Source organism: Sinohyriopsis cumingii, chromosome 12, assembly GCF_028554795.1.
Source record: "Sinohyriopsis cumingii isolate HCF-2022 chromosome 12, ASM2855479v2, whole genome shotgun sequence".
Lineage (NCBI taxonomy): Eukaryota > Metazoa > Mollusca > Bivalvia > Unionida > Unionidae > Sinohyriopsis > Sinohyriopsis cumingii.
The window spans coordinates 129568086-129588980 of record NC_142972.1 but is presented as its reverse complement, the minus strand read 5'-3'; the positions used below and the strand labels follow the sequence as shown (position 1 = coordinate 129588980).

Genomic DNA, 20895 nt, shown 5'->3' with positions numbered 1-20895 from the left:
TTGAAAGAAGCTTGCACCATTGCCAAAGCGTGTTCCTTAGTGTACCGCCAACGATTCATGCCTGAAAACACCGTGGCTGTCATCAGTCCTCAAACGACCCACTTTGTCAAACGTCAATACTCGGTCAAAGCCTTACGTTGGTTACATTACTTGTGCGACAAGGAAGACAAATGGATTCAGCATGCCCGCAACGGGGGAGGCGAAAAGACCATCGGAACGTATTCGGTCGATGGCTGGCACTTAGAAAACCCCAACATCGTGTACGAGTTTAACGGTTGCTTATTTCACGGATGTCCCGTCTGTTACCCTGACCGTGACACTAAAAATCAGTTTTTGCAACGAACCATGGAAGACTTGTACCAGGACACTTGTCAGCGACGCCTAAAGTTAGAACAGCAAGGATACCAAGTGGTGGAAATGTGGGAACACGAGTACGATCACCGTTTGAAAAGCGATCCCGAGTTTAAACGCCTCGTGGAAAGTTACCAGTTCATGGACCCGCTGAACCCGAGTGATAGTTTGTACGGAGGAAGGACCAATGCCACCTGTTTGCTGTACCAAGCCGACGAAGAGAAAGGAGAAGAAATCAAATACTTGGACGTGTGTTCGCTGTATCCCTACGTGTGCAAATATTGTCACTTTCCTACAGGGCACCCGCAATTGTTGACGGAACACATCGACCTGAAAAACATTCGACAATACGAAGGCTTGATCAAGTGCAAAGTTTTGCCTCCCACGAACCTATACCATCCCGTCTTACCTCACCGTTGTCAAGGCAAACTGATGTTTCCCTTGTGCCGTACTTGTGCCGAAACGTGCAACCAAGATCAGCCTTATCAGCACAGCCAGGAAAAACGGGCCTTGACGGGAACCTGGGTCAGCGTGGAATTGTTCAAAGCTCTGGACATGGGATACCAACTGTTAGAAGTGTACGAAATTTGCCACTTTCCCAAGACACAATAGTACCACAAGGGTGACCCTACTCAGAAAGGCATTTTCGCCGAGTACGTGGATGCCTTTTTGAAACTGAAACAAGAAGCCAGCGGCTATCCTTCCTGGTGTCACACTCCCGAAGACCAAAAGACATTCAAAGAGAAATACCGGGCACAAGAAGGCATCATTTAGATCACATCGAGAAAAACGAAGGCAGGCGATAGTTTTCCAAAGTGATGTTAAATTGCTTGTGGGGTAAAATCGCACAACGGCCGTGTTTACCCAAGAGTATTTGACAGAACCTTCCCGCTACTTCCAGATGATTCACGACAAAACCAAATACATGAAACACGTGGACGTCGTTCGAGAGGATTTGATCTTGGTCAATTACGAAGAAGATCTGGACTTTGTACAAGACGACCCTTTTGGAAATGTCATCATTGCGGCTTACGTGACAGCTCATGCTCGCTTAAAATTGTACGAAGCTTTAGAACTGTTAGAAGAACGCGTCCTGTACTTTGACACGGACAGTTGCATTTACATCCATCACCCGAGTCAACAGCACCCTGACATCGAACGAGACCGTTTAGGAGCCTGGACAGACGAGCATCCCGACGACAAGATTCTAAGTTTCGTCACTGGTGGTCCCAAAAATTACGGCTACGAATACCGGGACAAAAAAGAAGTGCACACGACGTGCAAAGTGAAAGGACTGACTCTGAATCATCGTACCAGTCGAGTGGTCAACTTTGGGGTATTGAAAGAAGCCTTGCAATCGGGAGAGGATGGAAACTTTAAAGTGACCACTTATCAACCGAACAAGATTGTACGTTTACCCCCTCACCACATCGTCAGTCGACCCTTGGAAAAAGTCTATCAAATTGTATACCAGAAGCGAGTGCGACTTCCCAATTACTTCACCTTACCGTACGGTCACGTCGGTATTGGTCTGTATATAAAAAGGAACCCTAGGCAAGATCGATAGTTCATTGTTCATTGAAGTAACTTACCATGTCGTTGACGAAGAAGAAACCAGATTGGTTTGGCTTGGACCCAAGAGGTGGACCAGTATGCACGAGAGTTATTCAAGGAAAAAAGTTACTTTTCAACCCGTGTTAGTGACGGTGCCAGAAGAACCCGTCACCCAGGACGGGACTGTCCTGGACAGGCCTGAAAGACCCTTTCGGGAGGACACTTGTGTGACCTTACCCCCTACTATAGAACTGGTTAGATCTTTACCCAAAACATGTTGTACAGACACTTGTGTTTATTCCACGTTCATGGTTATCATGTGCCTTTTATTCTTGTACTTAAGCCTTTGGCTTTTATGTATTTTTGTCTTTCGTATTCATGTTTGAAAAAATCATTCAATAAACGTGTTCTGAAAAAGTGTATAAACTCTTGTCTTGTTTGTTTTTCGTGTCACAAGTGACATTTCTCACACCATGGCTACCTCTGCTGTCTCTGCTCCCTCTTCCTCTACTATGAAAGTCATCGACGAACACTTAGATCGTGCCAGTTGGGAGGCTTTGTATCTTCGCCATCCCTTTAACATGCTCATTGCTGGACCTAGCGGTTCAGGCAAAACCAAATTCGTCAAACGTTTGATCGAACATAAACATCATTTGATCGATCGACCCCCTCAACGAATCGTGTGGTGTTACAAAGAGTGGCAATCGGCGTACAGCCTCTTGCGAGAAAGTCAAGGCGATTCCATCGTGTTTGTGGAAGGCATTCCTAAAGAAGACGATGGCATCGTCTCTGACTCCCGTCTAACCCATTTGGTCATTTTTGACGACATGTTAGGAGAAGACGAAGAAGAAATTAAACTGTGGTTCACGCGCAAAGGGCATCACCGTAATGCCAGTGTCGTTTACATCACCCAAAATTTGTTTCAACAAAGTAAAGCCCATCGCACCATCAGTCTCAATGCGCATTACGTGGTCTTGTTTAAAAGCCCTCGAGATAAATCGCAAGTGCAAGTCTTAGCCAAACAGTTAGGAACGCCTTGGTTGACTCAGGCGTACGACGATGCCACTCAAACTCCACACGCCTATTTACACGTCGATTTGAAACCTACGACCCCCGAGGATTTGCGATTTCGTACCCACTTGTTTCACCACTGGTGCCAAGACGGAGGGCCTGTCCTGTACACGTCTCCGTCCTCGACTTTATTTCACTCCCCATAAAAAAATCTATAAAAACCTCAGACCCTTTTTCGTCTGTCTCACTCTCAGTGTGAACATGACGTCCCTTCAGTCGCATCTTCCCGTCAAATTGATTCGTGCCTTGTATGGCATCAGTCGAGAAAAAGATCCACAAACACGAGCTCGTGTCTTAGAAGCTAGTCTCAAAGAAGTCTTACGATGGTTCACGGTGACGGCACGTCAATTACTCCAAGGAATCATTCAGATTCCTCATCAAACCAAACGCTTTTTCGATCGAAACAAAGTCGCTTTGGTCCAACTGTTCGATCCACGCATCGACACTCAAACCAAAAAACAAATCATTTTGAAACCTGGAGGGAGCGGTACTCTAGGAGGGGTCATCATTCGCTCACTCTTAAGATGGGATCCTAATGCCCCCAAAGTTATCCCCAAGACAAAAGTCCAACGAAGCCCCAAGAAGAAAAAGACCAGGTCCCCAAGGAGAACTTCTCCAGTGGCAGGACCCTCCTCTGACCAGACACCACCCCGGAAAAAGAAAAGAGGGCCCCAGAAAAAGAAAAGTCCACAGAAAACTAGTCGCAAGAGAGGCACTTCGGCCAGGACGCAACCTTACACTCGCAAACCACGACCTGCCACAGCGGTGACTGCGTCTCCGGCAGCTTCACGTTTGTCCACTTCTCCGTTAATGACACCCAGAAATGAAGAGTACTTGGAGACGTTGATCACACCAAGAACTTCTCCGTTGATGACCCCCAAAAGAACTTCCCCAGTGGCAGGACCTTCCAATTTAGTGGCAGTGGCTGCTGCTCACAAAGTACCTTCTCCCAAAATCAAAGTTCAAGAAAGATCGGGCATGTTACAAAGTTTACTGGATTTGTCCAAGCAAGAACTGGCTCGATTTAGTCCGTTACGTACCCCTGCACGACGTGTCATGCCTGTCCTCAAACTAATACGACGTAAAGACAATCAGTGGCGACGCGTTCCAGTATAAAAAAGGCCTGTGACCAAGTCGGGTATCAGTGTTTTTTTGGTGCTCCTGAAGACTCAAAGATGTCACCCTCCAGAAAACCCCAAGGAAAGAAAAGGAAAGGACTGCCACCACGTTTAGCCAAACATGGGGACATGTTATCTGTCCTGTCCAAAGCTTCTCCACCCCTATGAAAAAAACTCATTCAAACAGCCTCCAAAGAGGTCATCCATACCGTGTGCGAATGTTGTTTGAACGTTTTGAAAGGCACGATCCCTTTGTCCAAACACCAGAAACAATGCTTAGGCAAACATCGTCACGTTCTTCGCCAAATGGTTCAAAAGAAAATTCCCATTCGTCAAAAAAAGAAGATGTTAGTGCAACGTGGAGGTATTTTACCTCTCTTGTTAGGTCCCATCCTGAAAGGAGTCTTGGGAACCATGTTGGGAGGACTGGTGGAAGCAAGATAAAAAGGCCTCGGAAGATCCAAGATCTCAGAATCGACCCCTGACAATCCCATGGAAGGACGAAAACTAGCTTTAGTGCCTTACAAACGATGGATGGAATACCATCGGTGGCAAGAACAACACACCCCGCATTTACCTCCCAATCCCCATTTGAGCGAGATGTCCCAGTTACAACACGAATTGCAGTCCTTGATGGATCGCCAAGATTTGTCCGAAACAGAAAAATCGCAAAAGTACAGTCAACTCTTGCAACGACTGCAACTCTTTCACCAGAAAGCTTTAGACGAAACAGCTCTACCCACTCTGAAAGATTTTAAGACCTTGATGAAAAGTCCAGCACCATCACCAGTACCAGTACCAGTACCACCAGTACCCGTGACCAAGACAGAAAAAGGAGAAGAAGAGGAAGGGTTTCAAACTCCACCAGAAAAAGTACGCAAGTTAACAACACCACCTACCTCCAGAATTGGATGGATTAAAAAGATGATGGCCACCCCTTCTTCCTCACAAGAGAAAAAGAAAGTGAAGACAGAAGTGAAGACAGAAGTGAAACAAGAACCGATATCCCCCGCTCAGACATCCTTCTCCTCTTCGACACCTATTGCTGGCCGCACACGCAAAGCATTGCAATCCAAGAAAATACCCCAAGAGAAAAAGAGTAGCATCCTCCAAGAGTGGGTGTCTTATTAACACACCAACCAACACAAAAAAATGGAAAAAGTCTTAGCCAGCATTTACTACGATCCCTCCCATCCTGCAGGTTACGCAGGAGTTCAAAAATTGTATCGTGCTGCCAAAACGCGACTGAAAAGTCTCCGTTTACCTCAAGTGCAACGATGGTTACAAGACCAAGCTACCTACACTTTACACAAACCCATTCGACGCAAGTTTGCCAGAAGTCGCACCCGAGTGGAAGGCATCGATCATCAATGACAAGCTGATTTAGCCGATGTCTCTCATTTGGCCAGCTACAATCGTGGCTACAAATATTTGTTTTGTGTCATCGACGTCGTTTCCAAATTTGCCTGGGTCGTGCCCTTGACTTCCAAATCGAGCAGCGAGTTAGTGCGAGCCCTGCAACGGGTGTTGAAACAAAGCGGTCGTCACCCTCTTCGATGGCAAACGGACAAAGGCACCGAATTTCTGAACCAAGCTTTCCAAAAAGAATTAAATAAACGTGACATTCATTTTTTTACCACCGAGAATCCCGAAACCAAAGCCAGCATCGTGGAACGTTTTCAACGCACATTGAAAGAACGCATGTGGAAATATTTTACGCATCACCACACTCTGAAGTACATCGACATCTTACCGCACCTGGTGCAAGCGTACAACAAATCTTTCCATCGAAGCATCGGACGTGCCCCGCAACACGTGACTCCCGACAACGAAGTGTTGGTGTTTGAGCGTCTGTTTGGTACGTCCCCGACGAGGGCTGTCCCCGAGAAAAGTGGAATGTTGGCCGTAGGAGATTGGGTGCGCATTGGCAAAACCAAACGCACTTTCGACAAAGGTTACTTACCTAACTGGACGACCGAATTGTTTCGCGTCACTGGACGAGTGCATGGCCGTCATCCTGCCGTCTATAAATTGGAAGACATGAACGCAGAAGTGCTCAAAGGAACGTTTTATTTGCCCGAGTTACAACGTGTGACCAAAAAAGAAGACGACGTGTACGACATCGAAAGCATTTTCGAACGCAGAACCCGTAAAGTGGGCAAACGACGTGTCAAAGAAGTCAAAGTACGTTGGAAAGGATATCCACCCAGTTTTGATTCTTGGATCGACGCTTCGCAAGTCATCGACTATAAAAAGAAGTGACCATCATGCCCTTTCACACAGCAGACGCAGCTACGTCGACCACTCCTCCTTCACCTAGTTCTTCTGTGCAAGATTTACAAAAACAACCCTTGTGGGTGTGGTGTGGAGAACGTGTGCCTAAAACGCAAATCGTCTTTTTCTGCCAAATCTTCGTGGTGTATTGTGTCATCGGGGCAGCCATCGCCAATTTGAGTTTGCAACAAGGAGACAAACAATTGTGGACCATTTTATTGAGCAGTTGCATCGGTTACCTGCTTCCTAATCCCTCCCTGAAATTCTCCTCGAACGGGAACCCCGGGAACCTTGTGTCCAGTGCCAGTGCCAGTCACCACTTCTACAACAATCAGAACCCCATTTTAGACGGAGACACGCCTCTGACGTCCAGTAATATCCCCTCGGACAGCCACAGAACTCTGGAATTATGAGTCACCAAAACCAAGTTTACTTAACTTTACCCAGTGACAGTTCCATGGAGGTGTTTCCCAAGAACACGTTGTGCTGTTACACGGCCAAATTACCTCAAGCCATCCAGTTAGATCACGAAGCCCATTGGGAAGTGGCTTTAGTAGAAATGACTCACCCGACCCAAGTTCTCAATGTCCTTCCCAATCAAAATTTTTTTGATGTGGAAGTTCATGACGAGCAAATGCAACAGTGGATGGATAGCAATGTCAAATATGACAAGAAAACCCGTACACAAAAGTACACCCCCTATCACTTGTTCATTCCCCCAGGCTATTATTTTAGTGGTCAACATTTGGTCAGCACCATAGCCTCCAGGTTTAATGTCGTGTTTCTGAAAGCTTTGGAGCATGTCAACAAAAGTGTCACCATGGAGTACCACAAAGCAGCTCGTCGCTTCTTGATGAAATTTGAACGAAGTAAAATCGTGTCCATTTTATTTTGTCCTGAATTGTTTGACATGTTGGGCGGAGACATGGACATGAGAAAGGCCATGCTCAAGAAAAACGAATTACCCATCGTTTACGACAACGAGTCTTTTAGCAAGTTATTTCGTGCCCCGGTAGAACTGAACCAAGGACTGAATTTGATGTTCGTGTATTCCGATGTGGTGGAGTACAACGTGGTGGGACACACCTCCGTACCGTTACTGCGTGTCATTCCTTTCAAAGTAGATTATGCCACGAACGCTGACGAGGAAGGTGGAAACACTTGCCACGTCCACCGCGAATTTGTACATCCTCACTATTTGCCTGTCAGTAAGTCGTATTTGGACACGGTCAACATTGCTATAAAAGGAGATCTGGGACAAAATATTCCATTCACCAAAGGAAAAGTCACGGTGAAACTCCATTTTCGAAAACGGTTCTCTCACTACTCGTAAGTAAGTCATGTATCCAGTGTACCGAGGGGTTGCTCGGCAGCGAGGACACGGCTTAGGAGATATGTTAAAATCGGCCTTTCGTTCGGTGGCCCCGGTGTTGAAACCGATGGTGACACGCGGATTGCACGCCTTGAAAGATGCGGCACTGACGCAAGGCAAAGAATTTCTCCAAAATGTCATCATCGACAAATAAAACCCTAAAGAAGCCTTCATGAAGGCAGGCAAAAATGTCTTGCTGCAAACGGGCAAAGACATTTTAGGCCAACGAGAAACACCTATAAATGCCCTGCACGCTACCGAGTCAGGCATTCAGCAAGGACAAGGCAGAAAGAGACGACGAAGAAAACACCCTTTCACCAGACTTCAAGCGAGAAAGGCCAAGAAAAGAAGAACCGTTCGAGACTTAGACGTTTTCGATTATTGAGAAAAGAGACCAAAAAAATGATGCACCGAGAATCTTGCGCTTGTTCCAAGACGGAACTGGATCTGTTTGCCATGCCCCCCACGATGATGACGATGCAAGAATCCCAGTGGGTAGAATTTCACCCCGTCTCCTCACTGACCGATTCCGCTCCCTTCGAGTTTGAAATCAAAGGACAGCCCGAAGATTATATCGATCTGAATAGCAGTTACTTGTACCTGAAAGTCAAAATTCTAGATAATACTGGAGGTGCTATAGACGATGAAGCAGTAGCTCCCGTCAACAATTTCATGCATTCCTTGTTCAGTGGAGTGGACTTGTACTTGAATAACAAACTGGTCAGTATCAGCATGGATACTTACCCTTATCGTGCCTACCTGGAAAATCTCTTGACGTACGGAATAGATGCCAAGAACACTCATCTCAATGCCTGTGTGGTATGGGAAGCTGACGAACCTACCAAGTTTGAAATATTGGAAACTGATGAAAAGAAAGACAACAATGATGGATTTGTAGAACGAAGAAAGAGAATCACGGGAGCCGACACAAGTTTAGAACTGATGGATCGTTTGCATTTGGACATGTGGTTGCAAGAAAAGTATTTGCTGAACGGGGTTGATGTCCGCCTGAGACTGAATCGTAGCAGTGCCGCTTTCCATTTGATGGCTGATAGTGACGGTTACAAAACCAAAATCCTAGAAGCCAGACTCTACGTACGCCGTGTGGAAGTGTTACCTAAAGTGGGTAACGACATCAGTCAGACGTTGAGCAGAACGACTGCCAAGTATCCCATACGACGCGTGGAAGTGAAAACCTTCACCATTCCCAAGGGACAGCGATCCATGATCGAAGATCATCTGTTCCAAGGACAGTTACCCAAACGTTTGATCGTTGGTATCGTCGAGAATACAGCCTTCAACGGAGCTGCCGAAAAAAAATCCTTTCTACTTTCAACACTTTGGCGTGTCCAAAATCGAAGTCAGTCGCGATGGCAAGACCTTGTGTACCCGACCTTTCGAACCTGACTTTAAAAAGAAGAATTACTTGAGATCGTACTTGTCCCTGTACGAAGCCACCGGACAGTTAGGAACCAATAGCAGTCACGGTATTACGTACGAGGATTATGCAGGAGGCTACGCTTTGTGGGCTTTTGATTTCACTCCAGACCAAGGCAGCGACGAGGGACATTTCCACCCTATAAAATCCGGTCAGATTCGTGTGGAAATTCAGTTTAAAGACCGAGACCCTGATGAAACGGTGAACGTCATCCTGTATGCAGAATTCGATAATACCATAGAAATCAACAGTTTGAGAGAAGTCATCCTAGATTACTAGAAACCATGGAAGACTGTTATCCCTCTTTACCTAGTGGAGAAACTTTTAGTGTTGGATTATTGTTAAAAAATGTTAGAGTTGTTGTTGTTTAGTGTTAGTGATTTTTGAATAAAAAGTGTTGTGTTTTGAAAAAATTGTTTGATGTTATATTGTTGGATTATTGTTAAAAATGTTAGAGTTGTTGTTTAGTGTTAAGTGATTTTTGAATAAAAAATGTTGTGTTTTGAAAAAAATGTCTTTGTCTTTTGTTTAGCTATAAGAATGTTGGATTGATGCTCTTTCATTTCTTACTATCCCTCTCATGACACTCACTAAACGTTGCGACTCAAAAACCGTGTGGGGGATGTTTTCCTTCACGTCCGCGCTTTCACTTTAAGAACCGGGTTGTTTCCAGTCTAACCATCCATTGTCGACTCATCCTCCTAAGAAGATGTGCTCCAAACTAGCTAAACTCAACGAAGCCTACGTGAATTTGCATAGGGTCAGACACAGTCTGATACCGAAGCCAGAAGAAATAGAGAATGTGAGAATGTTAAAAATCACTGAAGACCTGATAGAAGAGCTCTTCAGAGAAGAAATGAACAGGGAAAAAGAAGAATGGACAGAGAAGTACAGACTTCAGAGACAGCAGCAACAACAACAACAAGAGCAGCAGCAGCAACCTGAAGCTGACAGAGGCTTTGTCGGTTGTCGTATCGACACCAAAGAGTTCTTCTTCTCTTTCCGAAGAAGCAGACCTATCGCCAGAAAGTCTATCCTCAGAGGACATCGCATTCTTAGAAACTAAAAAGAATGCCATAGCAAACAAAAAAAACAGCCCTTTTCAGGGCTACCCAATACTCTAGAAAAGAAATAACCATCGATTTGCCAATGTGTGTAGGTAGAGTAGTGTGAAAATAAACAATAACTCTTTTTTAAAAAAATGTGAGGGTATGTGTTTGTGTGTTTCTGTTTGTAAGTGGTTAAGTAAGCTGGTATGGATAGTAGATTAAAATTATGTCTTTTTTGGTGTTTGAGGTGTATATTTGGAGTTAGATTGGATTACTTTGCGTATGTGGATAGTCTATTGAAGTGATTTATAAAAATTTTTAAAATAGTGATGGGTAGCATAGAAAAGTGAGTGAGTGTTTCTTTTAGGTCGGCGCGTTGTTTTATGGTCATGATATAGGTAAGATCAATTTTATGTTTTTAGGGGATGTTTTCGTTCACGTCCACGCTTTCACTATAAATTGAAACTCGTACGGCAGTCCAGCTACCCTTGTTGATTGATCAACACCAAAAATGAACACGAGACTGGAGAAACTGTTGGAACTTCATGTGCATCTGGAATATGCCAGGCGCATATTAAATGAACTGGCCGCGGAAGCCATTGTGGAGGAGGGAAGGATAAGAGAGGAGGAGGAAAGAAGAAACAAAGAAGAGGAGGAGAGAAGATATAAAGAAGAAGAGGAAAGAAGATACAAAGAGGAGGAGAGAAGATACAAAGAAGAGGAGGAGGAGGAAAAGGAGAAAAGAAGAAGAAGAAATTTCAGAATCCCAGAGAGCGAAAATTTGGATTCTGAAGCGACATATCCTGCCTCTGCTCTCTCCCCCCAAAAGGTAAAAAGTAATTGGGGGATAAGATGTGTATGCGGCGCCAGGCCTGGAAGGTGCCACCATTAACCAGGTGTCCATGAAGTTCCAAACAAAAAAACAGCCCTTTTCAGGGCTACCCAATACTCTAGAAAAGAAATAACCATCAATTTGCCAATGTGTAGGTAGAGTAGTGTGAATATAAACACTAACTCTTTTTTAAGATAGTGTGAGGGTATGTGTTTGTGTGTTGGTGCTTGTAAGAGCTAAGGTATGTTTGTGTGAATATTATGGGTTTCTTTATTGTTTCTTAGCGTAGGTGAAGAGTATAGTTTGGGTTTTGTAAGCGCTCACGTACGATTGTGTGGATAGTAGATTATGGATTTTGTTTATTGTTTGTTAGCGTATGTGAAGAGTATAGTTTGGGTTTTGTAAGCGCTCACGTACGATTGTGTGGATAGTAGATTATGGATTTTGTTTATTGTTTCTTAGCGTATGTGGAGAGTATAGTTAGGGTTTTATTATATGAAATGAAAAAGTAGGGGGATGTTTTCCTTCACGTCCGCGCTTTTCGTATAAGAACCCACAGTATTCGTCGTTCAAACCATTCTGCAAAGAATAAAAAAAGAAGATGGCTTGTAACCAAATGGACAAAATGGAAAAATTGCAAAACGTCCTCGACAATTTAGGAATGATAGAGCAAATGTTGGTTAACCTAAACGAGGATCACTATTCTTATAGTCCCCATCGAGTGAAGATGGAGATAAACAATTTACGAAAAATGAAGGTAATCATCAGTGATCTGTTGAAAGAAAGAAAGGAGGAGAAGGAGGATGAAGAGGAAAGGATAAGGATGAGAGCATGGAATGAAAAAATTGAAAAAGAAGAAGAAAATGAAGAGAGGAAGAAAGAAGAGGAGGAAGAGAAGAAGAAAGAAGAGCAGGAGAAAAAAAAGAAAGAAAAGAAGAGAAAGAGTGTTGGAGATAAAATAAGAACTTGGTGGAGAAAAAGAAGAAACTAGAAGCAGAAGAAGAAGAAGAAGAAAACCCAAAGGCCCTTTTCAGGGCCAGCCATATTTCTCGAAAAGAGATAGCCTTTCCATTGCCTACCCCTTTTTTAAAAAAATTTAAAAAAAAAAAAAATCCCATGTTCAATTTCCCTTGACGCTATAAAGTCCCACCCTGTTTAAATTCCTTTGACGCTAAACCGTCCCACGATTTTTCTCCATGTTAATTTCCCTTGACGCTAATCTGACCCACGATTTTTCTCCATGTTAAATTTCCCTTGACGCTAATCTGACCCATGGGTCTCTGTAATGCTAATTCCCATTGACGCTAATGTACCCCACCTTACTACTTACGGAATAGTCCCATATGAAAATGGGGCTAAATGACCCTGGCTAGACGACACATCTCGAAACCAATCTGACACAAATGACCTTCAACCGCAACGGCAAGGCCTAGTTTATTTAAGACTACGGTAGGAGATAACAGAACAGTATGGTTCATGCAAGTTTTAACCAGCAAGCGAAGATCAGTTATCACATTCTTATCATGAAGCCCGATTGCCACATGACGAGCTCTGAAATAAGGAACACATATGTGAGACCTGAAGAAAGTGACATTAAATAATAACACCCTTTTTTCACGGAACGGTACCATCAATACTTAACAAGTGGCAACCCTATCTTCAGGACACGGTTGTTTTGCGTGCCTAGGACAGCACTCTTTATTGAAGAAACCATCTAGAAAGTGAACTCTAAAGCAGGTAAGAAGCACGTTAGTAGACAATCAAATAAACAAACAAAATAAGACGTATTTGCTACCAATGTCTTTAGAGACAATTTTACGTTTAATTTCAAGTCAACATTTAATACTTCAATGTAAACGTCGACCCTGATACTTATGATGAAGACGGGTCAGAAATATCCGGGCCGATGCCTTGCATTGTATGACAAACATAGATCTTGTCTCGTGACATCATTTCAGTGAAGACGGTCTACACTAATCCATGTTTCCCAGATATAGAGCATATGATGCCCAGTCCATTTTTTATTTGTTCATAAGTAGTGAATGGGGACACCCTAGGGATTAGGGGACTTCCATGTTAAAAAGGGTATATCCACTCTGAGGACTATGTCAAATTTAACATAGGAGAAAAAAATATCCACTCTGGGGACTATGTAATTTAACATGGGAGAAAAAAATATCCATTCTAGGGACAAGGGGAATTTAACATGGGAATAGAGTGTGGGTCTATCTAGGGACAAGGGGAAATGGAACAGGGTCGGGACCCTATTTTAATACGGTCCCGACCTGATGGGTCTATGGAAAGGGAACAGGTGAAAACTGAAACAGGGAGGGGTCTCTATTTTTTTTAAAAAATAAAAAAAGATAAAAAAATGGGGCTAGGCAATTGAAAGTCTATCTCTTTTCGAGAGATTGGAGTGGCCCTGAAAAGGGCCTTTGGGTTTCTTCTTCTTCTAACTCCTCAACTTCTTTATCCATCCCCTTATTTTTTCCATCATTCCTTTCTTCTTCTTTTCATTTTCCAGTACCCAGTCCGGGTGACCCATGGCTCGGAACTTCTGTTGGATTTTCATCCAGTTAGCATTCAGTTTCTCTAGTTCTTCCTTTTTCCTTCTATTTTCTTCTTCCTTTCTATCTTTTGCCCACCTGTCCTTTATTTTCTCCACGTCTTCATCTATTACCTTTCTCATCTTTTCTTCCACTTTTTTCAATCCTTCAATACTCCTTTTGATAAAGGGCCACTCTGACCTTTTTTCTATCTCTTCCAAAAACCTTCTTACTTCTTCTACCTTCCCCATTGCCTCTTTTAATGTCCCCACTCTCACATAATGGGGATTTATTAGCCCTCTCAGTCTCTTCACTTCTTCTTCAATTAATCCCTCTATCATCTCCCTGGCTAATTTTAGTTCGTTCACGTAGTGCACACTTGTTCTTAACCTCCAATCTCTTTCAATCCTTTCAACTCCATATTCACCATCCACCATCCAAAAATAAACATGCCTTAAATCATTAAACAGTTGGGACACTTCCATCTTCTTTTTTATTCCGTAGAATGGTACGATCGACGAACACTGTGGGTTCTTATAGTTAAAGTGTGGACGTGAAGGAAAACATCCCCTACTTTTCTCATTTCATATAATATACTATCCACGTAAGTGAAACAGCGATAAACAAACCCCAAATCTACTACCCACACACGCAAAGCATTATAATGAAACCCAATAATCTACTATCCACACAAACGTACATGAGCGCTTACAAAAAAACACATACACACACACACACAAACACACACACACAAGAAAAAAGTGTTTATATTCACACTAATCTACATACACACATTGGCAAATCGATTACTATTTCTTTATTAGAGTATTGGGTAGCCCTGAAAAGGGCTGTTTGTTTTTTGAACTCCAGTGACACCTGGTTAATGATGGCACCTTCCAGGCCTGGCACCACACACGCATCTTCTTCCCCAGTCTCCTTTCACTCTTTTTTGGGGGAGAGCAGAGGCGGGATAAGTGGCTTCAGAATCCCAATCTTCTGTCTCTGGGATTCTGAAATTTCATATCTCCTTTTCTTCCTCTTCTCTCTTTCTTCTCTCCTCCTCCTCTTTGTTTCTTCTCTCCTCCTCTTTCATTCTTCCCTCTTCTACTATGGCCTCTGCAGCCAGCTCATTCACTATAAGCTGGCATATTCCAGGTGTACATGAAGTTCAAGCAGTTTTGCTAGTCTGGTGTTCATTCTCTTGATCAATCAACAAAGGTAGCTAGACTGCCAAGCGATTTTCAATTTATACTAAAAGCGCGGACGTGAAGGAAAACATCCCCCTAAAACAAAATTGATCTTACCTAGATAATGACCAAACAACGCGCGGACCTAAAAGCAACACTCACTCACTTTTTTACTATCCATTACTAATTTAAAAATTTTCATTAATCACTTCAATATACTATCCACATAAGCAAAGCAACCCAATCAAACCCCAAATCTACTCTCCACACACCTCAAACAGCAAAAAGAAAACAACTATCATTATTTACTATCCACACCAACACATACACTCACACAACAAAATAGTCAGTGTTTATATTCACACTACTCTACATACATACATTGGCAAATCAATTGTTATTTCTTTTCTAGAGTATTGGGTAGCCCTGAAAAGGGCTGTTTTTTGTTTGCTATGGCAATCTTTTAGTTTCTAAGAATGCGACGTCCTCTGACGATAGACTTTCTGACGATAGGTCTGCTTCTTCGGAAAGAGAAGAAGAACTCTTTGGTGTCGATACGACAATCGACAAAGCCTCTGTCAGGTTCAGGTTGCTGGTACTGCTGTTGTTGCTGCTGTTGCTGCTCTCTCTGCTGTTTCTGAAGTCTGTACTTCTCTGTCCATTCTTCTTTTTCCCTGTTCACTTCTTCTCTCAAGAGCTCTTCTATCAGGTCTTCAGTGACTTTTAACATTCTCACATTCTGTGTCTCTTCTGGCTTCGGTATCAGACTGTGTCTGACCCTATGCAAATTCACGTAGGCTTCGTTTAGCTTAGCTAGTTTGGAGCACATATTCGTAGGAGGATGAGTCGACAATGGATGGTTAGACTGGAAACTACCCCGGTTTTTTAAAGTCAAAGCGCGGACGTGAAGGAAAACATCCCCACACGGCTTTCGAGTAAGACCGTTCAATGAGTGTCATGAGAGGGATAGTAAGAAGTCAAAGAGCATGAATCAAAATTCCTATAGCCAGACAAAAGACAAAGGCATATTTTCAAAACACGACATTTTTTTATTCAAAATCACTTAACACTAACAAACAACTCTAACATTTTTAACAATAATCCAACAATATAACATCAAACATTTTTTCAAATGGCAAACGTTTTTTTTTTGCAACTCACACATTATTTTGGACAGGGCTGACAACGTTGTGAATGAAATTGTGATTTCCACTGTTGGAAGTCATTAGGCCATTGATGGACACTACGTTTCCTAGCTTGAGACAAAAGATAAGCATAATGGTCACAAAACCATCGATCTACTTTCACATCGTTTCTAGAAGAAGAACGAGGATCAAAATGAGTCACTAAATGTTCTAAGGAATAACCCAGGCTGCCAGGATGCAGAAAATACACACAATATTGTCCACACACCAAGGAATCTGTGCCTTGTAATTTCACATTATTGAATCGGGTGGTCTGAGCATTTCTTCTCATAAAATCAATGATATCGTGTTCCAAAGGAGGCAATCCATACGAATCGAAATATTCCACACATCCTTCTTGAGGAAAGTAGACGGCTACCCAGAGGGTTCCTGGGAGACGACTGTCGTCCGTGTTGATCACATAAGCTAGATGGTCTTGAGGTTTGCGATGAGGGAGTTCATCTTTAGCACAGACGACAGGATTCCAAGAAGCCGTGTACGAGCTGTGGTTCAAAAGGTAATAAAGTTCCCAGGTATCCATGTTTTGTGGGGGTTTTTTTCTTCTTCTTCTTCACAGGTAATGATAAGTGATCAATTCGATCCTGACTTTTTGCTTGAAAATGTCTGACAAGTAAAAGGCGTTTAGCTTCGTCTCCCCACTCTGATTCAGAAGAGCGTCGATACGATGGATCTCTTGAGTGGTTAATGGTGGACAAGAATGTTCACGCAAGTCTTTATACCACTGATGCAACACGACTTCGTCCGAGATGAGACTCGAAGCTTCGTCCAGATACTCGTTCAATTTTTCTTCTTGACTCAGCATCATGAATTTGTCGTGTTGAATTTGACTGGGATGATCGTTTTGACATCCATAGCACTCTTTCTTGATCAATTCCGTCACTTTTTCGACAAAGTGTTTGGCAAAACAGGAGACTAAATGGGCTTCTTGTTCTGGCCATCTTGACTTCATCATGATAACTTCTTCGTCTTGGGATTCTTCTTCTTCCCCAGTCTCCTCACATTCCATCTCCAAAGTTTCTCCACTAGGCAAAGAGAGATAACAGTCTTCCATGGCTTCTAATAGTCTAGAATGACTTCTCTCAAACTCTTGATTTCTATGGTATTGTCAAATTCTGCATACAGGAGGACGTTCACTGTGTGATCTGGAGGTGGATTTGCAAACTGAAGTTCCACACGAATCTGACCCGATTTTATAGGGTGGAAATGCCTTGGTCTGGAGTGAAATCAAAACCCCACAAAGCATAGCCTCCTGCATAATCGTCGTACGAAATACCGTGACTGGTGTTGGTTCCTAACTGTCCCGTGGCTTCGTACAGGGACAAATACGATCTCAAATAATTCTTCGCAACACCAAAGTTGGGCTCAAAGGGTCGGGTACACAAGGTGTTGCCGTCGCGACTGACTTCGATCTTGGACACAGTGTAATGTTGAAACTCAAAAGGATTTTGATCGTGGGTTCCGTTGAAGGCTGAATTCCTGACGATACCAACAATCAAACGTTTGGGTAACTGTCCTTGGAACAGATGATCTTCGATCATAGATCGCTGTCCAGCGGGAATGGTGAACGTTTTCACTTCTACGCGTCGTATCGGATACTTGGCAGACGTTCTGCTCAACGTCTGACTGACGTCGTTTCCCACTTTAGGTAACACTTCCACACGACGCACGTAAAGTCGGGCTTCTTGAATGATAGTTTTGTATTCATTGGCATGGGCCATCAAATGGAAAGCGTCACTGCTACGATTTAGTCTCAGACGGATATCCACCCCGTTCAGCAAATACTTTTCTTGTAACCACATGTCCAAATGAAAACGATGCATCAGTTCTAAACTTCGCCAATGCAGAATTTTCTTACGACGGTCGTTAAACCCCACATTGTGAGGATTGTCATCTTCTGTCAGGACTGTGTCGCTAAACGTGGCTACACCTGCCGTGTCAGGTTTCCATACCACGCAAGCATCCAGATGAGTATTCTTGGCTTCTTTTCCGTACGTCAAGAGATTTTCCAGGTAGGCACGATCTGGGTAAGTATCCATGCTGCTGCTGACCAGTTTGTGTAACAGCACAACGTGTTCTTGGGAAACACCTCCATGGAACTGTCACTGGGCAAGGTTAAGTAGAATTGGTTTTGGTGACTCATAATTCCAGAGTTCTGTGGCTGTCCGATGGGGTTACTGGACGTCAGAGGCGTGTCTCCGCCCAAAATAGGGTTGTTGTTGTTATTGGAGTGGTAACTGACACTGGCACTGGACACAAGGTTCCCGTTGTTCCCGTTGGAAGATAATTTCAGGGAGGGATTGTGAAGCAGGTCACCGATGCAGCTGCTCAATAAAATGGTCCACAATTGTTTGTCTCCTTGTTGCAAACTCAAATTGGCAATGGCTGCACCGATGACACAATACACCACGAAGATTTGGCAGAAAAAGACGATTTGCGTTTTAGGCACACGTTCTCCACATCACACCCACAAGAGTTGTTTTTGTAAATCTTGCAGAGAAGAAATGGGTGAAGGAGTGGTCGACGTAGCTGCGTCTGTGTGAAAGGGCATGATGGTCACTTCTTTTTATAGTCGATGACTTGCGAAGCGTCGATCCAAGAATCAAAACTGGGTGGATATCCTTTCCAACGTACTTTGACTTCTTTGACACGTCGTTTACCCACTTTACGGGTTCTGCGTTCGAGAATGCTTTCGATGTCGTACACGTCGTCTTCTTTTTTGGTGACACGTTGTAACTCGGGCAAATAAAACGTTCCTTTGAGCACTTCTCAGTTCATGTCATCTAATTTATAGACGGCAGGATGACGGCCATGCACTCGTCCAGTGACACGAAACAATTCGGTCGTCCAGTTAGGTAAGTAACCTTTGCCGAAAGTGCGTTTGGTTTAGCCATAGCGTACCCAATCTCCTACGGCCAACACTCCACTTTTCTTGGGGACAGCCCTCGTCGGGGACGTACCAAAGAGGCGCTCAAACACCAGCACTTCGTTCTCGTGAGTCACTTCTTGCGGGGCACGTCCAATGCTTCGATGGTAAGATTGGTTGTACGCTTGCACCAGGTGCGGTAAGATGTCGATGTACTTCAGAGTGTGGTGATGCGTAAAATACTTCCACATGCGTTCCTTCAAAGTGCGTTGAAAACGTTCCACGATACTGGCTTTGGTTTCGGGATTCTCGGTGGCAAAAAATGAATGTCACGTTTCTTTAATTCTTTTAGGAAAGCTTGGTTCAGAAATTCGGTGCCTTTGTCCGTTTGCCATCGAAGAGGGTGACGACCACTTTGTTTCAACACTCGTTGCAGGGCTTGCACTAACTTGCTGCTCGATTTGGAAGTCAAGGGTACTACCCAGGCAAATTTGGAAAAGACGTCGATGACACAAAACAAATATTTGTAGCCGCGATTGTAGCTGGCCAAATGAGAGACATCGGCTAAATCGGCTTGCCATTGATGATCGATGCCTTCCACTTGGGTGCGACTTCTGGAAAACTTGCATCGAATGGGTTTGTGTAAAGTGTAGGTAGCTTGTTCTTGTAACCATCGTTGCACTTGAGGTAAACGGAGACTTTTCAGTCGAGTTTTATCAGCACGATACAATTTTTGAACTCCTGCGTAACCTGCAGGATGGGAGGGATCGTAGTAAATGCTGGCTAAGACTTTTTCCATTTTTTGTTGGTGTGTTAATAAGGTACCCACTCTTGGAAGATGCTACTCTTTTTCTCTTGGGGTACTTTCTTGGATTGCAATGCTTTGCGTGTGCGACCAGCAATAGGGGTCGCAGAGGAGGATGTCGGAACAGAGGATATCGGTTCTTGTTTCACTTCTGTCTTCACTTCTGTCTTCACTTTCTTTTTGTCCTGTGATGAAGAAGGGGTGGTCATCATCTTTTTAATCCATCCAATTCTGGAGGTAGGTGGTGTTGTTAACTTCCGTACTTTTTCTGGTGGAGTTTGAAACCCTTCTTCTTCTACTCCTTTTTCTGTCTTGGTCATTGGTTATGGTGGTGGTGGTACTGGTGATGGTGCTGGACTTTTCATCAAGGTCTTAAAATCTTTCAGAGTGGGATAAGCTGTTTCGTCTGAGGCTTTCTGGAGAAAGGGTTGTAGTCGTTGCAAGAGATGACGGTACTTTTGCGATTTTTTTGTTTAATATAAATCTTGGCGATCCATTAAGGACTGCAATTCGTGTTGTAACTGGGACATTTCGCTCAAATGGGGATTAGGAGGTAAATGCGGGTTGCGTTGTTCTTGCCAACGATGGTATTCCATCCATCGTTTGTAAGGCACTAAAGCTAGTTTTCGTCCTTCCATGGGGTTGTCAATGGTCGATTCTGAGATCTTGGGACTTCAAGGGGCCTTTTTATCTTGCTCCCAACAGTCCTGCCAACATGGTTCCAAAGACTCCTTTCAGCATCGGGCCTAGCAAGAGGGGTAAAATGCCTCCACGTTGGACCAACATCTTCTTCTTTTGACGAATGGGAATTTTTTTTTTTTGAACCATTTGGCGAAGAACGTGACGATGTTTGCCTAAGCATTGTTTCTGGTGTTTGGACAAAGGGATCGTGCCTTTCAAGACGTTCAAACAACATTCGCACACGGTATCGATGACCTCTTTGGAAGCTGATTGAATGAGTTTTTTTCGTAGGGGTGGAGAAGCTTTGGACAGGACAGATAACATGTCCCCATGTTTGACTAAACGTGGAGGTAGTCCTTTCCTTTTCTTTCCTTGGGGTTGTTTAGAAGAGGGAAGTTTTCTGGAGGGTGACATCTTCAGGAGCACAAAAACACTGATACCCTTACTCGGTCACACACCTTTTTTATACTGGAACGCGTCGCCACTGATTGTCTTTACGTCGTATTAACTTCAGGACAGGCATGACAAATCGTGCAGGGGTACGTAACG

At 43.6% G+C, this 20895-nt stretch overlaps 1 protein-coding gene across 1 annotated transcript in view; it reads left to right on the top strand.

Moving 5' to 3' along the window:
* The first annotated feature begins 12522 nt into the window (after positions 1-12522).
* LOC149787447 (protein mono-ADP-ribosyltransferase PARP12-like) overlaps positions 12523-20895 on the top strand; it is a 79783-nt gene continuing 71410 nt past the window's right edge. The window contains exon 1 of the mRNA XM_089978065.1: positions 12523-12796. The gene's annotated coding sequence lies outside the window, so the exon portion shown is untranslated. The remainder of the gene's footprint in view (positions 12797-20895) is intronic.